The sequence below is a fragment of the Antechinus flavipes genome, chromosome 2 (genome assembly GCF_016432865.1).
Source record: "Antechinus flavipes isolate AdamAnt ecotype Samford, QLD, Australia chromosome 2, AdamAnt_v2, whole genome shotgun sequence".
NCBI classification, from domain to species: Eukaryota; Metazoa; Chordata; class Mammalia; order Dasyuromorphia; family Dasyuridae; genus Antechinus; species Antechinus flavipes.
Window position 1 is genome coordinate 284,474,539 of NC_067399.1, and position 24,175 is coordinate 284,498,713.

A 24,175-nucleotide genomic window follows, 5' to 3' on the forward strand; every position below is an offset into this window, starting at 1 on the left:
CTCCATTTCTCAATGAAAAGTAAGCTTCTAGAAAGTAGGTTATGGACTTTTTTGGTTTTTTAAGATATCATAAGGGCCTAGCACAGTGCCTGGTGTATATTAAGCATATAAATTCCTCTTGAATGCATGAATCTGATTCAGAGAAACACTATTAGAGATTGTTGCATTTCCCAGCTGTGGGACTACTTAGATGCTTTTGTTTTTAGAAGCAGGATTGGTAGTCCTTAAAGTTAGAAACAGATCTCTCAAGTCTTGAACTAGAAGGGGAAAAAAAAATAGTGGACTGAGAAAGAAAAGGCAACCAGGTGGTGCGGTGGATAGTGTGCCAAGCCTTATATGAGAAAGACTTATCTTCTTGAGTTCAAATCCAGTCTCAGAAACTTAGTAGCTGAAAGGTGACATATTTTTCCCATATTCAATAGATCATTGGACTTGGCATGAATAAGACTTGAATTTAAATCTGGCCTCCCACATTTGAGAGTTGTGTGATTTTAGGCAAATCATTAAACCTCCATCTCAGTTTATTCATCTGCAAAATGAGTATAAATAGACCACAGAATTGTTGTGAGAATAAAATGACAAAATTTTCAAGTGTTATATGTACTTAGCTGTTATTGCTAATGTGGTTGTTGCTGCTGCCCCTATTATTATCACTGTTTATTCAAAGGGAGAAAATTTCTGAAATGTACAAAAAGTTTAGAGAAGAGATTCTCTTGAGATATTCTTGATATCTCTGGAGATTTTCTTCTGCAACTACTTAAGCAAGCATAATATTATGCAGATTTTATTGTGCCCTTCTCAGGACAGTACTTTGTCATGAATATCAAGGGCTCTAAGACATCGTTACTTTTCAAATTTTACCAGGTTTTTGCTTGAGTTGAATGTTAAAGACCTTAATGCAGTAAGATTTCACTGCAAGGTTTATATTTTAAAGTAGATGAAGAAAATTAAAGAGAAAAGTGAGGAAGGAGGTTGAAAAAGGACATAGAGTTTATGAAGCTAGAAAGTTATGATTGTGTAAAAATATATTGTGAAATGTTTCAGAGATATTCAACTCAACAGGATAAATGGGAAAATTTCAATAGAAATCCAAAGAAATGGACTGTTAGAATTATGGAGGAAGAATGATAATTTTTCAGAGATTTTATCTCATAAATTTAGGACCCAGGAGTCCTGCTCTAGTTTTCTCTAGAGATAATCATGGAAAGGAAGTAGATCTCTCAATGCTGTAGATATTAACCTCTATTATACAAAAACACAAAGACATAATAAAACTTCTAATAGTGCTTCTTTTTACATATAAATGACAATTTATTGAATAAATTGTAAAATATGCTTTACTGCTGATAAGAAGGAAACTGAATTACTATTGAAACTATAGTTATACATCTGTGATAAAACATTGACTCAGCCAAATACACGTTATTAGCAAGCGTGCCTTTCATAATAGGCAAATACCTTTCATAATAAGCAAATATTGAGCTAAAGTTTTCAGCCAACTTCTTCTTTTCATTTGGGGCTCTGAAAGGTAATAAAGCCAAAGTGAACCAAAAAGATTTACTTAAATATAAGATTTTAAATAAATAGAATTGAAAACACTTCATTTTTTTATTTTTAGAAAGTGAAATCACTATAACACATGTTGCTTGACTGAATTGAAATGCAAGTCTTGCATTTACTAGTTCTATATTGGCATGAAATGAGCTATTGAGAAGTTAACAGGACATTTACTTTGCCATTACACTTCAAAGATGCATCACAAGGATCTCATAGTACTTAACCTCTCTATACATTGCTGCTCTCTTCTCTATCCACTCTAAATCAATTTGACTCAACTTGTTGTTCAGTGCTTTTCAGTTATGTCCAGTTTTTATGATCCTATTTGGGATTTTTTTTTTTTTGCCAAAAATACTGGACTGGTTTGCCATTCTCTTCTCCAACTCATTTTACAGATGGGGACACTGAGACAAACAAGGTTAAATGATTTTCCCAGGGATCACACAGTTAATAAGTGTCTTGGGTCATATGTGAACTAAGGAAGAGGAGTCTTCCTGATTCTAAGCCCAGGACTTCTATCCACTTTGTCACCTATCTTCCCATACCTCCTATGAATTTACCTCATTAATAATATCCAAAAGGAGTAAGAACTTCCTTTTCAAGCTTGAAACAAAAGGAACCTAAATGACAGCATCCCAAGTTGATGCCCAAATTAGTGTTTTGTTCTAAGATCTCTTCTTAATTCAGGAATTTTGGTAAGCAAATAAAAATTTTATTCTATCCTGCTTATTCCATCTGACCTTAAAACTACTATTCTCTTTTTAGAAATTTCTTTATCTTTTAAAAATAATAATAGCTTTTCATTTTTCAAAATGGATGCAATGATAGTTTTTAACCTTCACCCTTGCAAAATTGTGTGTTCCAAATTTTTCTCACTCCCTCTTCACATTCTCCCTCCCCTAGACAACAAGTAATCCAATATAGCTTAAATGTGTAATTCTATACATATTTCCACATTTATCATCCTGCCAAGAAAAATCAAATCAAAAGTGGAAAAAATGAAAAAACAAGTTAAACAAATAACAAAAAAGGTGAAAATACTGTGCTGTGATCCATATTCAGTCTCCATAGTCTTCTCTCTGGATGTGGATGGCTTTTTCTATCACAAATCTATTGAAACTACCTCAAATCATCTCATTGTTGAAAAGAGCCAAGTCCATCACAATTGATCATCACAGAATCTTGTTGTTGCTGTGTACAGTGTTCTCTTGGTTCTACTTACCTCACTTAGCATCAGTTCATTTAAATCTTTCCTGGCTTTTCTGAAATCATCCTGCTCAGTTCTTATAGAACAATAATATTCCATAGCATTCATATACCATAACTAATTCAGCCATTCCTCAATTGAAGGGCATTCACTCAGTTTCCAGTTCCTTGCCACTACAAAAAGAGCTGTACAAACATTTTTTTCACATGTAAGTTTTTTTTCTCTTTTTAGGATCTCTTTGGAATTTAAATCAGTAAAGACAGGGTATAAACAGTTTTATATCTCTTTAGGCATAGTTCCAAATTGTTCTCCAGAATAGCTGGATCAGTTCACAATTCTACTGACAATGCATTAGTGTTTGTTTTCCCACATGTCTTCCAATATTTATCATCATCTTTTCCTATCATCTTCGCCAATATGAGACACAGAATAGAGTAGGTTTTGAAAGAGGGAGATTTTATGTTTTTGTCTATGTCTATACATATATACATACAGAAAGTATTTGGGGGAGCATAATTAATGAGTATGGACTGCTAGTAACTCCTGTCTATGATTCTTGCTACCAATATCACCTTGGGCAATTTAAGAAATTTTTTTATACTTCTTCTATAAAAATGAGAGTCAACTTTTCATATCCTGGATCAATTCCAATGGGGCCTCTGTGTCTTCACCAGACTTTCCTATGAGCGCCAACCCAAGCTCTCCTTTATATCCCTTTGCTTGTTGAGTCACTACCCAATCTTTAAACCTCAATCCATATGTTAATAATTCAATGTCTAAGTTCAAGTTGTGAATCATTGAGTAAATATTTCTGGGGTACTTTAATTCACAGTGATTGTACTTTTTTTTTGAGTTATAGTTTCATACTTAATTGTTCTTTAATTTTATGTATGTGATTTTGTATATCATAGTTCTATTTTCCTAGGTAAAATTGATGTTCCCCAATATCTTCCATACTCTTTCTATTTTTCATAGCATCTAGCATGGTACTGGGCAAAAAATATGGGTGAGGACAGCAATATTTTTCTATATTTAGTGGAAATTGGCTAATATGTAGTATTATTTGAATATATTTATATTTATTTTCAGTCTGAAGGTTGAAAGATGTAGATAATTTACTCAATGATCTCAGTAAAAATGATGGAAAGAGTATAGTACATTGACAGTTGATTTTTATCACAGCTGCAATGCTATTGAGCACTGTGACCAGTGATATGGCATATAGTGTATATAACCTCAGTTTCCTTGTCTACAATGTAATGACTTATTTTCCAAGTTCTCTTCAAGCTTTAAAATCCTATGATTTATGATTAATCCTGTGGTATAAATGTACTTTGACAGTGATTTTAGCAGGCACAAAAAGTCATAAATAAATATTTTTGAGGTCCTGGCATTAAAAGTAGAATTTCAATATTTTGCTTAGTAGGATTTCAATTCCACAAAGTAACTCTACATTAGTTCATGGAAGTTTCCTTAAGTTTCTCTTAAATTATCTTCATAATTTTTTATTTTTTAAAAAATTATTATGTTTTCAATTCAATTTTCCCTCATGATTTCTTTTATCATTTCCTAAGATGCAGATTGACTCTATCACATCTACATATCAAAACCTATCTAGCCATTTCCCCAACTGTTGACGCCTTTTTTAGATTCCCATTGTTAGGTACTTCAAAAAGAGCTATATGTTATATTTGTATATATTTGCACATTTTTAATTAGAATTTTTTTTGCATAGAACTATTCTGTCCCTTAATATATCCTCCCTCTAAGTGTCCCTTCTTTCCTTCTTCTATTTCCCTGCTGATTGAAATATATTTCTGTACTCAGCTCTGTGTATTATTCTGTCATTTGATTAGTTCATATGAAAGTAAAATTATTTTCCCTAATCCTTCTTTCTCATTTACATAGACATTTTCCCCACAAATTTTCCTTAACTTCCTTTTCCCTCTATTCTTCCAGTATTTTTTTTTACTCCCTTCCTTTTTATTCTTTTAAGATCATTAATATATACCAGAATCACTCCTAGCCCTTTGCCATAGACTTTTTCTATGACCTGAAATGGTAATAGGCTCAATAGGGAATATATCTGTCACTTTGCCACATTCATATTAAGGTGCTTTATTCTTGTTTATTTTTTAAATAATTGTTCATTTTTTTATTTTACTTTTTTATGTTTCTCTTAATTCCTATTTGAACTTCAGAATTTCTGTACAGCTCTGGTGTTTTCATCTGAAATGCTCATCCTCTTTTCACAGGATTATGCTTGTTTTTGTTGGATAAGTTATTGTTTACCATGTAGCTCATATCATTTGTTTTTTGGAATGTCATATTCCAAGCTATGTGTTTTTTCATAATGGTAAAAGGCTAAGTTGTGTGTGACTCTGAGACCCTTCTGTGTTTTAATTCTTTTTAACAGCAGTATTTTTTTTTTTTTTTTTTTTGATGATGAAGTTCTGCATTATGATTAGCATGTTCTGGGGAGTCTTTCAAGAGGTAACTTATGAAGCCTCTCTGTTTCATTCTGGTTCTCTAATCAAAAAGTTCTAAGAGATTTATGTAGTTTTTTTTTAATTGCTTGAAATGTGATTTCTAAATTCATTTTTTGGTCATGGCTTTGAAATAGTCCAGTGATTCTTAATTTTTTCTTTCTCCTCCAGGATAGATCAATTATTTTTGCTATGAAATACATTACATTTCTCTTTATTTTTTCAACCTTTTGACTTTGTTTTAATATTTCTAATTATTTCATAAAGTCATTGGCTTCTACTTGGTTCATTTTAATTTGGGGGGAATTTATTACTTAAGAAAGGTTTTGTATCTCTCATTCTAAGCTGTTAGTATGATTTTCAAATCTTTTGTAAGCTTTTGTTTTTTCCTAGTTTTTCATTCTAGCATTCTCGTATAAAAACCATTTTTTGAAAACTTTTGCTCCATCTCTTGAAAAAATTCTAAAGGAATTTATACCTAATCCTTATTTTTTGGGGGGCAGTTTGCTTTTTTATGGTGGGATATTTTGTTTGTTTAATTGTTCTTTCAGACTGCTAACTCCAGTTGTTTTGTTAGGGCGAGCTCAGCCCACTTCTGCAATGATGATGTGGGATTGTTATGCTGCTGTTTTCTTGGGTTATTGAACATTATGTTGTTTTAGATTCTTAGGCCAGGTACCTGCAAAGTCTTTTGCTTTCTTTTGGTCAGATCTGTACAAATTACTGACATGGTGTGAGCAGTAGTGGACTGCTGGTAGACTCCATTGTTATTAGCCACCTGGGAAGCAATGCTGGTTTAGAGGGCCAGAACTGTAGGCTTCTTTGGGCTTTCTATCCTGGTTATGTTTTACAGACTTCAGGTCGATATAGATACTGTTTTTTCTCCACTTACACAGCTGGTGTTTACTTCTGAGCTTCCTCCTTCTCAGTATGGAAGCTCCTTACCCAAAATGTCACACCTGGGAATGGGCCCTTTTCTTAGTTCACCCCAGATCTGTGACGCAGGACTGGGAAATAGGTGACAAAACTCTAATTTGGGCATCACATATGGGCTTCTATGGTGGTACCCCATATAGTTTTAGAAGCTCATCTTGTTTTTGGACATAACCTAAGCTCCAGCCTTGTACCCAATGGTCATAGACTTCTTTGATTTTTCTATGCTGATATGACCTGGGAAAATGACTTACTGTGACTTTTTCTTGGATTTCCCCAAGACTCACTTTGCTATATTTTGAAGGAAGTTTGTTATTGCTCTTGGTGGGGCTTTTTTTTTTTTTTTTTTTTTTTTTTTTTGTGGGCTGGAGGGTGTCTTTTTTGTTTTTTGCTTTTTGTTTTTTTGGTGGCACTCCCTGTACTTTCCATTTTGGCTCCTTCCCATTTTAGTTAATCTCTTTAACTCCGCTGCCACCTACCACTGAACTCTCACACTGTAGGCTTAATAAGTACTTGTGGAATTAATTGGATTTAACACTAAATTCATCTAATGCTTAGGATCCTTCTCTTTTGGACAGCCATACCTCTTTGGAACTAATATTTCAAGTCTATTATTCAGTGAAGAACTGATAGAAATGGGGAATGTATCCCTTTTAAGCATCTTTTTTTTTTTTTTTTTTTTTGGAAGAGGTAAAGGATAATGATTTGATTGATGGTGAGGCAACATGGGATAATACAGGAAACAGTAAACTATGGCCCAAAGGCCAAATCTGGTCTGGCATCTGTTTTTATATAGCCCTTGAACAAATAATGATTTTTACATTTTAAAATAAAGTTTTATTATATATTTTTAAATGGGGGAAAAAAACATTCTTAGCTTGTAAGCTGTATAGAAATAGGCTGCAAGCCGAATTTGGCCCTCAGGCCACAGCAGCCTACATTTGAATCACATGGCTTACTAACTCTGAGTCATTTGACCTTTCTCATCCCTCAGTTTTCTCATCCATAAAATGGGGGAAATAGCATCTATATTATATAACTCATGTACTTGTTAAATCAAATGAGATAAAGTACTCAAGTTTTAAAGCCCTATAAAAATGTGAGTCATTTTTATTTCTAATCCATTATTGCTTGTATGGAACTAAAACCAGTAAAAGTTGGCCAATAGATTTAGGCAAAATAGTCTTTAGTAGTAACATTTTTTAAAGGTGACTTTTAAGATTTTGAAACTATCTCTTACAAATTATAAAATCTTGTCACATCTTAAAACACCAGAAGCAATAAACAACACAAAACAGATTAAAAAAAAAACCCTCACAAAATAGTTAAATGTTGTAAAGTCATGAAAACAAATTTACTATTGCTAAACTTCTTTATGTGAACTATAGTGACTCTTGGATCTTTGTCCTGACCATCAGAGATATGTAAGGTTCCATTCATTTCAATTTAACAAGCATTTATTATCATATGCTTGGTGAAAGGGAACAGAACAAGAATTAAAACAAATAAGAGATGCTGCTTAGTTAAGGTTTCATGTATTAAAAGTCAAAATCAAGGAGTAAGGAACTGGAAAGGGACAAATATTTGTGAGTTGGGGTAAAACAATTATTGTATGATTAATATTTACATTATTTGGAATTTCATCAACCTTGCAACTCTTTTGTGTCTGTCCTAGGGATTGACTGAGGTAGAGAGAGGCTATAGCTGGCCATAGAGTCCTACAGCTAGTTTTATGTTTTGGATATCAACCTAAGCATCCCTAACTCTAAGCTCAGTATTTTACTTACCTTCAAATAGCTAAAATCAGATGGCTAATCATAATAACATTTATGTAGTGCTTTAAAGTTTGTAAACCACTTTACAGATATATCTTATTTGACCCTCACAAGGAGCTAGAGAGAAAGTTGCTATTATTATTTCTGTTTTACAGATGAGCAAACTGAGACTTAAGTGGGTTGGCCAAGGTTGCACAGCTAGTAACTGTTTGATGCATAATTTGAACTTGGGTCTTCCTAATTCCATGTTCAGTGTTTCAAAAGTATATGGTATATTCATATGTGAAATACAGATGGATATTTTTCATCCTTATGAATTTATGTAGTATGGAAGGAGTACCTAGAGAGCTAACATCAAAGTCAGGAAGGAATAGATTGATTCAAGACTGTCTCTGATGTATATTGGCTGTATAGCTTTGGGCAAGTTATTTCATCTCTCCTTTGTCTTGTCTCTCCTTTAGTATTACAAGGTTCAGAGAAAGTTCCAAGATGCTTTAAAAAGAGAAAATTTCCTTAATTGGGAATTTCCTGTACCAATGACACCACAGGTATAATCTGTAGCCTATTTGAATTTAATACTAGAGGCAAAATTATTATCTTCTACACACTCAGTAAATTATAAATTTGAAAAGATGTGAGTGGGGGACAAGAAAGTTTTATATGAAAAATGGTGAAGAATCCCTAAATTTAGTCAGACAATGAGAGGAACATGGGTGAAATTGCTACTTTACACTCACACAAGAAAAATAGATTGTTGTGGACCCCTATAGAGAAGATTTAGCAATTCAAATTCAGTGAGAACCATAATAATTTTGCCACAGAAATCGACAAATATATGTATATTTTAGAATACAGAAGGTCAAGAATGAGTCTATGGGGTTAGTAAACAACATTGACAACTGTCATACATATACCCAGTGGTTCATTTTGGTGGAGATACAAAAATTAGATTAAGTTCAGACCCTTGCCTTCCTGAAGCTGACAGTTGAGCAGGAAACCCTGACACATACATAAATAATCCTAACAATATTAGTAAATGAAATTTTGTCTTCCCAAAGTTCTCTTATTAGTGTAGTTCATATTCTTTAGCATTATTGTTCAGTGTTTCTTTAGGGCTCATATCTATTGTCTTTTTGTATTTATTTCTTGTCATTTCCTGTACATGTAACTGATGTTTTTGATTTTTCTCTTAAATGTTAATATTTGGAGTGGATCTAATTCATTGCCTGGCAAGTGAGTCAAAAGATTAGTATAGTATAGCTCAATGACCAAAATCTTCAAAATGTCTTCCTCCCCAGTGGCTAAATACCCAATGTAGTATCCATGTTGCTTCTGACTAATGCCAAATTGAAGTTTCAGCCTCAGTGGTTTGTGTTAAAAATAGGTTTGATGCACATCTAAGACACAGTCTTTCACACATTACCAATGTTATTGAGAACTCAGTCTTACAGAAATACAACATAAATGTTCATATCACATTTTCTAATTGTAATAGTTCAGAAAGTAATATATTTTTAAAATTAAAAAAATAAAATTAAAATTTTAATATTTTAAAACCTGCTTTATTGCCATTAGCATCTTGTTTCCCTTTACCATCTTTTAATGAATACTGTTTTAGTTGCAGCCCTCAGTAATGGTGTAAGATTGAATAGTAAGGAAAGAATAGTTTTGTTTTTGTTTTTTTTGTTTTTTTGTTTTTAGCTATCACATATACCACTTCTTGCTTTGTGATAATTGTGAACATATTGTAGGTGGGAAGTGAAGTGATGGGATTGGAGAAAGGAACAATTTAAAACTTTATAAGGATAAATCTGGGTCTTTATTTTTAAAAATTACCTGTAATATTCCTCCTTGTGGTATATGCAGGTGGGTTCATATGGGTAAAAGAGTGTATTTTATAAGAATATCATTCTGTTTTGGAACAGAAACAAATAAAGATACATAAATCATTTAGCAAGTGTTTACTCTTAAAGAGTTTACGTTCTAGTGATAGAAGACATACATAACAAAATATTAAAAAGCAAGGGATGTTTGGAAAGTAAAGAGGAGAATTTATTTATTGAGTTTATTAAGTCAGGAGTGAGGCAGTTAGTGGCAAAGTGGATAGAATCTCCCGGGTCTGAAGTTAGGAAGACTCATCTTGCTGACTTAAAATCTGGCCTGACAGTGTGACTTTGGGCAAGTCATATAACCATCTTTGCCTTAGTTCTTCATTTGTTAAAAAAAAAATGAATTGGAGAAAGAAATGGTAAACCAGCTCAATATCTTTGCCAAGAAAACCCTAAATGGGATCACAAAAAGTCAGACACAAATAAACAATGACTGAACAAGAGTCAGAAGCTGAGTCAGGTTAGAAGCAAGCATGGTGAGCATACATAATTTTCTGAATGGCAGTTTTGAGGAGAGATTCCCCAGTTAAGAGGAAAAGTCCTAATTGGTGGAGGTAAAATAATTTGGCAGAATCAGGAACTGATCTTGATCATTTTTAATAAATTCTGTTTTTCAGGCCTTTTTTTGTAAGAATCTCTACCAATATGTGTACCCTGTGGGTATGTTCTGTAGCATTTTGTCCTATTTTTCTCCCTTTCCCCATTCCCATGTCTTCTTTAATCTTTCCTTATCATATGAATTTTGCCTTGATTTCCCCTATGCAAATGTATTATAAAGTAACTCTTTATCTTTAAAATTTTTAATTCAATTAGCGTGTTAAAAGTGCATAGGGGTGGTTGGGGAAATTGTGTGTGTGTGAAAAAAATAGAGGTATTATAAGATCTCCAGATTTTCATAATCTATTCACTTATATTACCTTCTGTATATGAATGTGTATATTTCATATTTGGAAGAGTTTTAATATTAGCAATTTCTGTACTTGGGGCTAGTAAGGTATCAGAGCCTTGCTTACTGACTTAGTTATGTTATGGTGCAGGGGAGGAATAAAAATCACTGGGAATTGGCCACCTGATGAGGAGAAATATATCCTAATATACCAAAAGAATTTAAGTTGCTTTAGGTAGAAAAACCCTTCCCCTTCCCTAAACCTCAACATAACATCAGTTAATGAGTAGCATTAGTAAGAAAAGAAGCACCTCTGAGTATAAATATGAAAAGTCTCTAAATTTTCCAGTCCAGGGCAGAGTTCTTCTCATGTCACCCAAGTTAACAATTTAATATATAGAATGATTTTATGGGGAGAATGAGCAAATTCTGTAGCTTTTAAGATTAAAGCACTTGTGCCAGGCAGGGACTATATAGTTTATTCTGGCTTCTGCTACAATAAATGTTATTTTATAGTTCTTAAAGAACACATGCAGTGCAGTGAGCAAGAAGATTAGCAAATATGTTTACTTTCTTTCAATTGGCAATAACTTTAGTTTCTGAAATTAATCTCATCATGTTAAAAGTCCAATTCTATTTTTTCCCTCAGAATATCCTTTTTGTTCCTTTAAAACTTGGTTAAGGAAATTGACTTTTTAAAAAACCTGTTTAAACTGTTACATAACCAAGTTGTGTTATTGCAGTTAGACTTTTTCCAATTATATCTTCCAAAAGTATCTGGAAATGAGGTACTAGGAACATATGTATAATGGTCTGCTAAGGAGGGAATTCATGCTGACAACTAGGTAGAAGAAGGAGAACAATAAGTAACTTCACCTCTTAAGCATCTCTATGGCTTCACCAAATCAAAGGTGCTCCTCCAACTCAGTAAACTTTTAGGACATTTATTGATTATTGTGCTTTCTATATTTGGATCTTTTTTTTGGAGCTTTGTTTATGCCAGGAAAACACAGATACAAATGTGGTTTTCACAGTTAGGAAGAAAAATAAGACATATATTGAGGTAATTGGAACCAGTCTTGAAAGTCAGGAGACATTTATAAAACATAAGGTATGATGATACCTTAGTGATACATAGAATTATCAATGAGGGAGTAACATGATAAACAAAAGACTTGACAATTTTTTACCATCTTTTCTAGCAGATGAAAAAAAAACATTAAAACTATCTTCTACCACAAAATGCTGTCAGGGAATATATCAAATATTAACTGTATAATATTATTTTTGAGTCTTTAGTGTATTACAAAGGAGAAAATATGAAGTATTCTTTGAAGGAGTTTTCAATTTAATAGGGAACACAGAAAAGTAGAATTATAATTCATGTAGCCATAATTCTATTATTTGGCAACCACAGCTTTTGGAGTATTACCATAAATGAGGAAATATCAAAAAAGAAATGTTAGTGTTAAATATATATATATATATATATATGGTAAATCTCATGCACTACCCATAGCTATCACTTAGAATTTATTTATTCTCACTTGACACATATTCTTAGTAAATTTAATTTTATTATCACTAACCGTCTTGAAGATTAGAAGGGGAGAATAGGCTGCTATGAAGATGAAGTTTCTATTAAATTCCAGAACAGATTAATAAATAAATGGTTTATGTGCATATATGAAGGGAAGCAGTAATCAGTAAAAACTGATATGGGTGCACTGAGAAGGAGTCATGACAGATTAAGGCTCATTAACAATTTTGAAGGGCTTTTCAATAGACAAATCAGAATAGTATTATGAGCCTAGTGTATTTGGATTTTAGTAAGTCATTTAGTGATATTAAAATATAGGGGGACTTGATAACTGTCTTCACATATTTATAAGGTTTTTATGGCATCATTCTTCATGGTGCCTGAAGAAAGAAGTTGTAGATTGATGTTGCAAAGAGGCAAATCCAGGCTTAATTATTTAAAAAAACTTCCTAACTTATGAGTTGCTTTGGAAAAGGGATAGTTTTCTTCCAAAGGAGTTCTTCTGGAAGTGCCAGTATATTATGAAGGGGATTCTTTTTTCAAGCATGAATTGTATTAATTGGCTGTTAAGGTTCCTACCATTTCTGAAATTTGGAGATTCTCTGAATCTGAAGATAAATAGAAGTGGTTCAGAATTGGTTAAGCTAATGGATGCAAAAATTGTTGGTTAATATTTCTATGATAGCCTGGAAGTCTCTATCTCTGTGTTTACCATTTTTATTAGTTTCTTGGGGAGGGATGGAAATGACATGCTTATTCAATTTACTAATGACCTGAAGTTGGTTGAGATGGAAGATGAATTGAAGGATATAATTAACATCCACAAAACCCCACTCCAAAACAGAACAACTAGAAAAACTAAAAGAGTTGTTAAAAAGTTAACTTTAACATTTGATACTTAGGAAAGAAAATCACATCAGTGCACACAAAACTTGGAAGTTTTGTACATTGCAATTCCAATATGAATCAACAGTGTATCATGGTGGGGAAATATACTTAATATGATTTTACACTTTAATAGAATTAAAGTACCTAAAAACAAGAGTGATTATCAACTGTACTATATTATGATCTGATAAAATCATGGATGTGTTCCAAGCTGGGTGTCCTAGTTTAAAGTAACAGCATTGACATGATGGTACCATCATGAATAGTGAAGAAATTCAAAGTTATAAATTCTGTCAGTAGAATTGGGAATCTTGAATTTTATATAATGAAAACCTAACATAGTATATAATATTGTCACTATTGAACTTTTTGAAGGATTACCATGTGAAAGAATTATTTTGCTTTGCCCCACAATCAGTTGTTAAAATGTATGGGCATGCAGATTTCAGTTAAACATGAGGGGAAAAAAAAACTTTTAGAATTTAGAGCTGCATAAAAATGGAATGAGCTGCTAAATGATAATGTTACATTGCTAGATGTGTTCAAGAAGAGGCTGCGTATGATCATTTGAGGGATTTGTGGCATGAATTGCTACAGTAGGTAAGAGATGGAATAGTAAGTGACCTCTAGTGCTCCTTCAGGTATAAAATTCTGTGACTATGATTCTATGACTAGATGATAGGCACACTGATAGTAGTGAGTGAGGAGATGGGGGAGTGCTATTTCAAAAGGGACACAGAAACCCAGAACTCTAGTGAGTTAATTTATTATGGAGTCAGAAGTTTGAATAATGTATAAGAGCAGACAATAATTGATGTTCAAAAGCATTAGATTTGTAGTCGGACTCTTGTTCAAATTATGCATCTTGTAAAGACTACTTCTGTGTAATAGGGAAAAGATTTCTGTGATTTCAACAGTATAGTGAAATCCCAGGTTAGCAAATTATCTGTAGATTGTAGTCTTAGAAAGTGGAGTTGAGCACTGACGGGCTGCCCAGACTCAGGCAGCCTCTATGTGTCAGGGGCAGAATTGACCACAGGTTTTCTCAGCACCAGGCCAGTTCTCTAACATATCTTCCTGCAACTTCCTTTATGTGTGTGGCCAAATGGGCCAGTAAGGGGACAGAGACAGCTAGAAAGCGCAGTGGAGAGAGCACCATCCCTGAAATCAGGAGGACCTGAGTTCAAATCTAGCCTCAGATACGTAACCCGTCCTAACTGTGTGACCCTGGGCAAGTCACTTAACCTCAATTGCGTCAGCCAAAAAAAAAAAAAAAAAAAAAAAAAAAAAAAAACAGGTGAGGGGAATCTTACTCTACTTCAAAATCTCTTCCAGTTGAACTAGATCGTAAAGTATACAGATGTAGAGTTGGAGTCAGGAAGACCTGAATTCAAATTGTGCTTAGGGCAGGTCACTTAATTATTTACTGCCTTAGTTTTCTCATCTACAAAATAGACATAATAGTAGCACCTACTTCGCAGCATTATTTTAATGAAATAATATATGAAAATGTTTGTTATTATTATTTTTAAAATCTGAATTATCATTAACAAGTAAATTATGATCTTTATCTTCTGTTTGCAAGTAAGTTTGGCATCAGTTGTAGGTGTTTTCATTCTAAATTATTAAAAATAAAACAAAAATATTTAAAATAATGAATCTTTCAGTTACCTGAAAATTTGACTGCCTAAAATAAATCATCCTTTGATTCTTCTGGAGACTGATGGTGGTTTTTTTCTTTAACAGTAGGTTACATTTCTGTGGTGCTTTGAGACTTTAAAAACACTTTTCTCAGACCCTCCCTATGAGGTAGTATCTATATGTAAAAAAAAAAAAAAACCCTATGACTTGACTACTAGCAACAAGCAGGCAAACATGAGCCAACTATAACTTTATGGAGATGGAAATTAGTGTTTGGTTACAAGTGAGACAGAGGAGGTAAGAAAAAGAGTGAGTTGAATAGTGATAAATATTAGAACATAGAATTGCTGGAGGAAAGTGGGACTGAGCTGGAAAGGCCTGATGGAGATGAATTTAGAACTGAATTAAAGGGAGGAGGGAAGACACTCTAGATAAGGAAGCCTAAAGAGTAAACACTAGCTCAAACAGAATGATATTTTTTCCCTTTAACCAAATTTATAGAGTTTTGCGTGATCTTCATAATTTGCTTTTCCCCCTCTTCAATTTAAATTGCATTTATTAGCATAGATCTTGTATCCTCTGATAGTATGGAAATTCCTTGAGAACAAGGACTGTTTTTTTCTTTTTATATTTTTATTCCTAATATCCTAAGAATAGTTTACACATAATAAATGCTTATTAGATTGAATTAAATTTTAGATTAAAGAAAAACATTACTTATTATGAGTATAGTACAGTGGATAGAGTATCATTCCTAGAGCCAGGAAGATTTATCTTCATGAGTTCAAATCATGTAAATCACCTTAGTTGACCTTAGTACTTGTAGAAGTGCTAAGTACTAAGATAAGTAAGTTGACCTTAGACACTTACTAGTTGTATGAGCTGAGGCAAATAAGTTAACCATGTTGTTTGCTTCGGTTTTCTCATCTGTAAAGTAAACTGGAGAAGAAAGTGGGAAAACTTTCTAATATCTTTGCCAAGAAAACCCCAAATGGAGTCATGAAGAGGCAGACATGACAGAAAAACAACAAAGATAATCCTTGCTTTCAAGGAAGCCATACTCTAATGGGGTAAGGGTAATGGGAGATGGTGGAAAAAGCAAGTAGCTTATATAAGTGCTAATGTGGGAATTTGTTTTGCTAAACTATATTAATTACAAATTTTCCTCCCTGTCTTCCTTCCCCTCCCATCCAGTAAGGGATAGGAGACAATATAAACGCTTGGTTATTGGGGAAAAAATAGAAAAAAGTTCAGCTCCAGAGTAGAGAGAAGGACCCAGAAACCATAAAGATGCAGAAATGGAAGGTATATCAAGTCCCAGTGGTTCTTAGGTTACTAGGATATGTAATATAACAGTTTAAGAGAACTATAGGATTATATAGAGAAATGGCAGATTTTAAAATCTGGAGGATTTTAGGAGGCGGGATAAATGATAAACCTTGCTATCTTCTATTTCATTACAAAGTATTGAGTTGTTGTAACTGTGAGACGTCAAGTTACTCAGGCAAGAATATAAGGATGTATTAAATGCGTAAACTCCTATTTTCCCCAGTTGTGGCAGAAATATCTAGGGATAATCCCATTAGTAAAAGTATTAATCAGTCAGGTAATCAATTGTCAGTCATTTGATAAATATCTACTTTGTAGGAGGCCTATGTTAGGAATTGAGGTAACAAAGACTAAAGGAAAACATGGTTCCTCCTTTCAGGGAATTTATATTCCACTAACAGGACATGCTTTGTTCCCAGCTAAGCAAAAAATAAATAAATAAACAAACGAACAAATAAATAAATTTTATATATATATATATATATATATAATATTTAATTTATATTTTATTATTTATTGTGTTTTTATATATATATATTATATATTTTAAATTATATATAATAAATACAAAGTAATGAGGGTATTAATTATTTGGATAGCCAGGAAAGGAATAAATCCTATGAAGTGTGAGGAGGTTTTAGAGTTGGAGGTAAAGATGACATTAAAATGCTTCTTTTTGTCACAATTTGAAGACCATTCAAAACTAGAGAAGCAAAACAATTTTTTTCTGATTTAAATTGAAGTGGGAATTTTAGGTTGGCAGTATGGAATGTCTCAAGAATGTGTCCTTTTTCAAGAGAGTGAGTGGGCTGTAGAAAATTGCCATTATACATGAAGAAACAAGAATGATTCATGGCCATTAGTTGGGTATAATTGTGGCTATTGAATAAAATGTCTAGACCTTTGTACGTGTCTGAAATTTTTGTATGTGTTTTTATTCTAATAGCTAGAAAAAATGGCTTATGATTTTGACCACAAAATTTTTAATGAAAATAATAACTTCAAATAAACATTGATTTATAACCTCCCTATACCTTACAGGCTTCATCTGTAGAATGTAGGGGTTGAACAAGATCAGTCTTCCTAAAAGCATTTAGCTGTTGCTGATTTTTTGTCTTGAAATATTTTATAGAACCCATAAATGTTGGTCCATTATGTAGTAGGGGTAATGATTTATCACTGTGCACTTTTCCTACTCCTCAACACCAATTAAAGGGAAAATAAGAAATTTTGGAGTAGCCATTAAGTTTGATATCAATGTTTTCTCATAGAATTCTCATCAGTTTCTGTCCTAGTCAGTTATTATAACATTATTAATATTAGTTATCTTTAGAAATTTTAATTAGTTTAATGACAATATGATTTAACTAAATTCAACAAATATTTATTCAGTACTTACGATATATTATTTCTGAGGTTCTTTTTAAACACATGATTCCATGACATATATTTTGCAAATGACTAACTTCATTGCTTCATCATAAGAATCATAAATATACTTTATTTTCCTTTTTTTTCCACTGAGAGGATTCTTCTAGCAATACTATTCTATTTTCTTCCTTCCTTCCTCCCTTCCTCCCTCCCTTCCTTCCTTCCTTCCTTCCTTTCTTCCTTCCTTCCTTTTTCTTTTTCTCGCTCTCTCTCTCCTCCTCTTTCTTTTTTCTTTTCCTTTCCTTTTCCTTTTCCTTTTCCTTTTCCTTTTCCTTTTCCTTTTCCTTTTCCTTTTCCTTTTCCTTTTCCTTTTCCTTTTCCTTTTCCTTTCTTTCTTTTGCTGAGGCAATTGGGATTAAGTAGACTTGCCCAGGGTCACATAGCCAGGAAGTGTTAAGTGACTGAGGCCAAATTTGAACTCAGGTCCTCTGGACTTCAGGGCTGGTGCTTTATCTCTATTTTCTCTTTAAAAGGTGAAGTAGAAACTCATTGATATTGAAAATGCCAGGTTTTTATGCCTTTCATTCCTGCCTCAATTTAGGGTAATAATATATTCAAAACCTTGTTAAAATGTCTTTTCATTTGAATTGTGGTTGTGGGTGGTGATGGCTGGTCCTTTTACTAGCTTTCATTCACCTCTGACAAATATTAACTTAGCATGACTGATTTATCTTTCCTGATGATATATAATAAGACCTTAGCACTGAAATTTAGAAAGAATTGTAATGAAATCCTTTAAAAGGCAAATGTTTTCTTCTTTAAATGAAAGTCTAACACTTATAACTATTTAATAATCTGCCTGGAGCAGCTAGCTGAAAGACAAGTTATTTTTGTGGGGGAATTTTCTATGCTTAACTAAGCATAGACAACAAAAGATCAAAACAACAACAAATATTAAGAACAATGACAACCTATGAGAAGTTTGTGTGTTTTCATTGTAATTTACATTGAAAAATATTTCTGTCCTTCTTATCTCCATACCTTTGCAGATACATTCTTCCTGGCCTGGAATATGTTCCCCATTATCTATGTTTGTTAGAATGGCACTTTTCTATCAAGTCCCTCCTTATGCTTGCCAGCTGTTAGTGTCTCCTCAAAATTACTATTGTGTATGTAGTTTTTTCTCTAGGAGAATGTAAGTAAGCTCCTTGGGGACATGTACTGTTTCAATTCTCTCTCTCTCTCTCCCTTCCTCTCCCCCTGCCGCCCCCCCCCCTTTCTCTGTCTCTGTCTCTGTCTCTGTCTCGCTCTGTCTCTCTTTCTCTGTCTCTCTTTCCCTCATATGTAAAATGAAAGGTTTTGAACTAGCCAATCACTAAGATCCCACTCAGCTCTAGGATTCCATCTTCTTCTATGAGCTCACTGGTTTTATTATGACATAGTAGCTAAGGGGAAACTGAAGTAATACACAGACCATTTCTATTCAATTTCATTCATTGTCATCTTTACTGATTATTAGTTAGTTAGTTAGTTGTATGTTGGGAGCACTGTGTTAGTGTTCCCAACACTTTAATTTAGCTATAATCTGAAATAAAGAAGCCTGTGATGGATGACATCATGAAAAACCATGGAGCCTTTCCCCTTGCTTTCATGCAAAATCAAAAATTCTCAACACAATAGATTCTAATCCATCTTGTTTTTAAAAAACTAAGAAAATTAGATTCCACGGTTTGCCATTCCATTGATGACAATGACCCCAAAAAGAAGGTTAAGTAACTTGATGCAGATCTTAAGGTAAGTTAAGGGTGCCAGCAATGACCCCTGAGAATTTTTTAAAAGTTGGATAAATGACCGTTCTTTTGAGTTTTTACTTAGCATATGCTGTGTTTAGAGTTTACTTTTGTAATCAAATTTATTTTTTTAATTTAGTAATATAATTTTATTATACTATATGGTACTTGGGTAGAATAATAAATAATTTGTAAGTCACAGTAATTAATGTTACTTTTATATAGCCAATCAAATATTTCATTTTCTTTTCATTAGGCCTCCAATATCTATAATTAATAATCCAATGCTAATTTTCCATAATCGGTACCAAAGTTTTCTCTAATGCTATTTGACTATAAACTAAGGAAATCATGGTTAAAATTATGAATTCCCTGATACTGGATATACATCTGAATTTGAATCTTCCATGATAGGGAGCTCCCTATCTTTTGAAGTAATATGGACCATTGTGGCCAGTTCTAGAAGTTTGAAAGTTTTTTATAATGACTTGGAAGCTAACACCATGTTACTTGCACTCATGGTTGCTACATCTGATATCAGGAGCTAAACAAAGATCGATCTCCTCTTCTCTATAATAACCATTAAAATATTTGAAGTTGGCTCTCGTGAGATGCTTGGTCTCTACTCTTTTACTTATTATCAGAATATAAAATGGCAAAGGTAAAGTCTTATATTTTATTCTCCTAATACATCATTTTTATATTGTACCTCATTTTGTTCTTTCTATTTAAATTAGCTACTTCCTGCTTTTGATGCTCCTCTTCCCTCAAGTAGGATTGCCTTGAGTACTTGAGTGATTGAGAAAGAGGGAAGAAGTTCTGAATTCATTAAAGAATGGGAGATAGAGCATTGGTTTAAAAAAGGAAGTCCTTCCTGACTCTTCATATCCTTCTGGTGCTATGTAGTCAAGTATAATAATAAACTTGCCTTTACAATTAGTATTAGGAAAAATAGTGTTCTGGAGCATTTGTTAAACTGTTTACCTTATAGAAGACACTGTGTTATGTTCTAGAGCAGTGGTCCTCAAAGTGTAGTCCAAAGAATTGTTGGGGTCTCTGAAACCCTTTCAGAGGGTCTACAAATTCAAATTTATTTTTTATTTCTAATATAGTAAATAGCTATAAATAGAACCCATGTGAACAAAAACTCTTTGAACGGATCCTCGATGGCTTTTTAACAACATAAAAATACTGAGAACAAAAGTTTGAGAACCACTGTGAGGAACAAAAATGGATCAGATACAAATATCACATCAAAAAATTAATGTTGTACAAGAGAGCATAAGATCTGGGGAAAATGTATTATGATGATTAGAAGAAGGAGAAGATCACCTCCCTTATGGGAAAGAAAGGAAGCTGGAAATGGTACAAAAAGGAGCTGACAAAAAAAAAGTTATGAATTGAAGGACATGATATATGGAAATGGAATTTGAGGTTTTTGTGGGGAGGGGACAGAAGATAGTGTATGGAAAGATTCCACACATGGTATAGAATGATGAAAATATTGTTAATGAAATCAGTTTTCAGATTGGCTGGAATGTAGGTCATAGGAAAGGGTTCAGTATGAGTCCAGAAAGAGGAAGAAAAGGTTAAGAGAATGAGCATTTATATAGTTCTTACCATATGTCAGGTATTTTAAATATTTCATCTTATTTGATCCTCAAAGCAACCTTTGAGACAGTGCTATTTTTATTGCCATTTTTCAATTGAAGAAACTGAGGCAAGCAGGTTATATTCCTTGCCTAGGGTCATACAGCCAGTAGTGTCAAAGGCTGATTTTTTTTTAACATTTAATTTTTATTTTATTTTCCCAATTTCATATAAACAAAAATTTTAACATTCTTTTAAAAAAAATTTCAGTCCCAAATTCTGTCCCTCTCTCCATCCCTTCCCCCTTCCTTGAGAAAGTAATTGACATAGATTATGACTCCACATATGCAAAACATTTCCATATTAACTATGTTGCAAAAGAAAATTCTGACCAAAAAACCCTAAAAATAATGAAATTTTAAAAGTATGCTTTAGTTTTCTTCAGATTCCATCAGTTCTTTCTTGGAAGATAGATAGTATTTTCCATCATAACTCTTTCAAAATTGTTTTGGATCATTGTATTGCTGAGAATATCTTGTCATTCACAGTTATTCATTATACAATATTGCTGATTCTATATATGATATTCTCCTGATTCTATTCATTTCACTTTGCATCAGTACCTTTAGTTCTAGGTTTTTCTGAAAACATCTTGCTTATCATCTCTTATAGCATAGTATTATTCCATCACAATCATATACCATGCCATTTTCAACTATTCCCAATTGATGGGCATCTCCTCAATTATCAATTCTTTGTCACCACTAAAAAAACTAATATTTTAAAATATATAATATATAATAATGTATTTTATATATATATATATATATATATATATATATATATATATATATATATATATATATATATATGCTTATTTTAAGCTAGAAGGGTAGTTTAAAAACCATATTAGGGCTTCTCAGGTCTTTCCTTCTTGCTCTATTTTACTAGAAATTATTTTCATGAGATAAAGCCTTTCTTGTCACAATTGTAACCAAAGTTTTTTGAGAATGTTTACCAGTAGCTTTTATGGGTACAATTTGTTAAGGGCATCAAATTTTTACTATTTTCCTAAGGGCAAAGCGTTGGAAATGAAGGCACTGAATACCTAAAGTTAGTTAAAGTAATAGGAAGAAGAGCTAGTATCAATGGGTTACAGAGTAGAAGAAGAGGGTGCCATGTAAAAATAATAACTATATATATAGTATATATAAATAGTATATATTATATATATAATATGTAGTATATATAAATATATATAAGTACTATGTGAATATTAAATATCTATATAAATATTTGTTATATAGTGACATATATATTATATGTTTGTATATTTATATATAACATATACATATTTATATATTATTACCTAACATAATATAGATAATAGTTATATAGCAGATCAATATATCAGGCACTTTACAGATAACATATCAGTAGATCTTCACACCAACCTTGGAAGGAAGTACTATCATTGTCCCTATTTTATAGTACTGAAGCAGAGCTTGTGATTTGTTCAAAGTCACAAATCTAGTGTCAGAGGTGACAATCAAACTCAAGACTTACTGACTCTAGGTCCAGGGTTCTAGGCTTTATACCACCTAGTTACTCAGTGAAAACCTTGTGGACCTCTTGTGGACTCCATAGTTCTTCCATTTTCCATCAACTACACCAAATTTGTTTTCTTGTCTGTGAGAATAGATAACAGGGTCACCTTAGCAGATTTCTAGACTTGTCCAATGTCAAAATAACTAGGCAATTATGGGGACAAGCTTTCCAATTTCCTGATACTTATGAAATAATTTCCACTGTGAATGAATTTATTTGTAGTGCAGTTAAGTAAGTGAAATAGCATGAAGTTTTTATTTTTCAGCTCAGTTCTGAAATTAAGCGCAGCAGGTTCAAAGAACCATTCTACTAACAAGAAAAGATATATGTGTATATCTGTATACACACACACACACACACAGAGATACATGTATATATCATTGTTACCTTAAAGCATGGTTTAACAAATCAACTTGTCCAACCTAGTATGTAAATTAGTTGAATTACTATATTGAAACTTTCCTGTTATGTTTTTGTTTTTGTTTTTTGGTGAGGCACTTGGATTTAAGTAACTTGGGGAACCACACAGCTAAGTGTCAGATGTCTAAGTTGCGATTTGAATTCAGATTTCCTTGACTCCAGGGCCAGGATTCTATCCATCTGTTCCCCTGTTACATTTTCTTAAAATCTTACTGAAACACAGTTGAAGATGGAGAACTTGGGAAAGGAGCAAGACTTGATCATAGAAACCACTGGAAACTGGAACATGGTTTTTGTTTTTGAAAGAAAAGATGAGAAAGACTAATGAGACCAAATAAAATGCCTTCCTTCTCACTGAAATGAAACAAAAGTTAGAAAAAAACAATTCATTGCAGACTTATGGCAAAGTTGAATGTGAGACCCAGAGAACTTGGATAAAAATAGTTAGAGGAGTTTATGAATTTGGGAGATTTGAATGGGTTTTTTCCTCCTCCCTATTCTTTTCATTCTTACATTTTCACTGAACTTTCATTTATATGAACGTCAGATTTTGGACTCCAGGATCCTCCATAAAACTAAACTATAGCATTTAACATTTTTTCCTGTTTGATTTATTTTCTGTAGTCCAAGAATTGATTCTTAATTTTTTTTTTCTGTTGTGGTCACGTCATGCTCTTTACCTATGAATTCAAGAAGTTGTAGTGTGTAGTGGCCAAACTTTAGTAAAATCGTTTTGGCAGATGGGCTAAACCAGATTGAGGGCAAACCCATCAGTAATTAAGGGGATGTCTTCCTCAAGCACATGAAGACTTTCTCCAGTGAAAAGGGTAGATGAGAACAGTCTAAGACAAATGAAACAGGTATTGTAGAGTGCTTGGAGCTGAATCAGATGCAAGATCATTGATTGCATCCTGAGCCATTGTCAGCCCTCTTCTATCTTATCACGGTCCTGTGATGATTACGGGAAAAGTTGATAACTTTGTGCAATTGCACCTCTCTTCAGGCACAAGCCAACACATCATCTGTACTGTCATTGATTCTCTGAAAACAAAGGATGAGGGGCAGCTAGCAAGTCTCAAACATAGAGCATCAGCTCTGAAGTCAGGAGGGCCTGAGTTCAAATCCAGCCTCAAACTTAATAGCTGTATGACCCTGGGCAAGACACTTAATCCTGATTGCAGCACCAATTTTTTTTTTTTTAAATTAAGGATGGCCAACAATAACATTACATACATAAACATAAATGTAAGTATGCATATAAAAAG

The 24,175-nt window shown here is 32.9% G+C and overlaps 1 protein-coding gene across 5 annotated transcripts in view; it reads left to right on the plus strand.

The window, feature by feature from the left end:
- Nucleotides 1-24,175, plus strand: part of PRKD1 (protein kinase D1) — a 407,876-nt gene that overhangs the window by 140,703 nt on the left and 242,998 nt on the right. The window contains exon 1 of one of the 5 annotated variants that reach the window (XM_051977316.1): nucleotides 18,964-19,296. The exons of 3 other annotated variants lie outside the window; for them this stretch is intronic. The gene's annotated coding sequence lies outside the window, so the exon portion shown is untranslated. Of the gene's footprint in view, nucleotides 1-18,963; nucleotides 19,297-24,175 lie in introns of those variants that run through there. One more of the 5 variants, XM_051977315.1, reaches the window with a different exon arrangement.